The sequence below is a fragment of the Silene latifolia genome, chromosome 4 (assembly GCF_048544455.1).
Source record: "Silene latifolia isolate original U9 population chromosome 4, ASM4854445v1, whole genome shotgun sequence".
NCBI lineage: Eukaryota > Viridiplantae > Streptophyta > Magnoliopsida > Caryophyllales > Caryophyllaceae > Silene > Silene latifolia.
In genome coordinates, this window is record NC_133529.1 from 21,436,839 (window position 1) to 21,439,192 (window position 2,354).

Consider the following 2,354-nt stretch of genomic DNA (forward strand, 5'->3'; position numbering starts at 1 on the left):
TATCATGCATTTAGTCTTCATTGCAATGTTCTAAGACGTATTTGCCCAACAAGTCCCTTACCTCGTCTATTTGGTGCCCTTTGTACTGAGGTACTTGTGGCGCGTTGATTACATACTGCGGAAAAAACAAAGACAAGACATTAGTGATTGACAGCAGCATTAGTGTTGTTCATTAGTGTAACAACATACATCATTCAGCATAGCAACATCATGGTATAGCAGCAAGCAAGACAACATCAACTCTAATTTAAAAAAAGTAATAAACACATTATTAAATTACTAACCTTTTCTGGAATAAGGATATATCTTCGCATAATAACCTCCAACATGAACCGACAAACGTAGTATCCACATTGTATGCTATCTGGCTGGCAAGGGACCTATTATTACATAAAAAAACGAAGAGACGAGAAGGGCCACATCAGAATCTTGCACTTTAGGTATTGTATTTGCGCACGTATTATTATTAAAGACAGATTTTTGCACTTACGGTATTGTATTTGAGCACGTACCCCTGTTATTGTAATAAAAGTAGGGCCACCATCAGAATCTTTCGTGGGTTGATCCTCGTTAGCTCTTTTCTTCTCAAATGCCTTTTTTTTATATAAAAAAAAGGAGGCAGAAACTCATATTTTTTTGGGCAAAAATGAGCTTTTTGCTATAAATAAAAATTGAAACTTATTGTTATTATAAATAAATCAGTATTATAAACTTACTTAATAATCAAGCCCTTAAAGATCTCGTTTGGTTCTCTATGCAAAGAGTCCAACCAAAAAACTTTCTTCTTGGTCGGCATGACGGCTGCTAGCCCCCAATGACTCCTACATCAAGAGACATCATCATTATTAACAAGTACATATATTAGTTATGAAGATGCAATTGTAGGTGAAATCATAATATTAATTTGTTTATTACCCGATTTCATTATAAGGGGCAAAAATGAGCTTTTTGTTTGTCGCCAATTCCCGAGCAATATAATCTACCCGATCTTAAATGAAATCAACGTGATATGCATAGATAAAATATAGGGGCACAGGAATCCGTATTGATCACATGGAATCTTGTTCTCGGGGATCACTCTCGATTTCAAGAACCTACATTATTACGGTATTAATTCCGGTATTTAAAACACTATCTAGTCAGAATATTAGAATATGAAATGATTTATTAAGAAACTTACTTCATCCAAACAAATAGGTGTTGGACATCAATCTCGAGAAGGCCAGACCAAATGGCTAGCAGCTCCCATGATAGAATTGCTTCGCGCTCAATCCCTAAAATATTCTCATCGAGCGAAATAATTATCAATTGCTCGTTTGCTATGCGACGGCTAGCCTCCAAATACAGTCGTCTCATCGTCAGCGTTCTTCCTTTTTTCATGTATTCGCTCCCACAAAAATTAATGGAGGTTATACTCCTAACATCTTTCAGTTCGGGGAAATAATGCTTTTCTCTTTTTGTGCTACTACCAGCCTATACATGTAGATAAATAAAATAATAAAAAATCCAAAGATAACATATCCTAGTTGGTAATAAAAATAAAAGAGTACTTAACTAAATACCTCATTAACCTGCTCTTTCAATGATGAGGCAGTAGTAGGTATGTCTGGGGATTTAGGCTTATCCGTCTTTTTTGTCCCCTACACAAAATTTTCATGCTTTTTAGAAATACAGAAAAAATATAAATAAAGGGAGGTTTTTAAAAAAAATGGAGAAGTTAATTAAATACCTCATCAAGTTGTTGTTTCGACGAGGTAGTTGCCATGTCTGGGGACTTAGGCTTATCCGTCTTTTTTGTCCCATACATAAAATTTTCATGCTTTTTAGAAATACAGAAAAAATATAAATAAAGAGAGGTTTTTAAAAAAATGGAGAAGTTAATTAAATACCTCATCAAGATGTTGTTTCGACGAGATAGTTGGCATGTCTGGGGACTTACGCTTATCCGGCTTATCCGTGTTTTTTGTTCCCTACAAAAAAAAAATAACATATAAATTTAACATATAAAGGTATTTTTCAAACCCTAACTGCTTTCGGTTGAGGCGGAGACGAACGAGCCAGGAAGATGTGAGAATTAGGCCATTGGATGAAACTTCCAACCGCATCTGCCAGAATGGTAATGTCGTCACGAACTGGGACGGGCAGTTGAAATTTTTCATGGCCTTCAAAGACTTGAGTTATCTCCACTTTTCTATGATTCGGCAAAAGTCATTCGCCATAAACCAATAAAGTTTCCGCTGATTTGGTGGGCAAGTCTACGAGACCCCGACCAACACGCATGGTTTCATGGAATTAGGGGTCGAAGAATAACTACCTTCCTGTTTATGGCCTGAAGAATACACATACATTATATA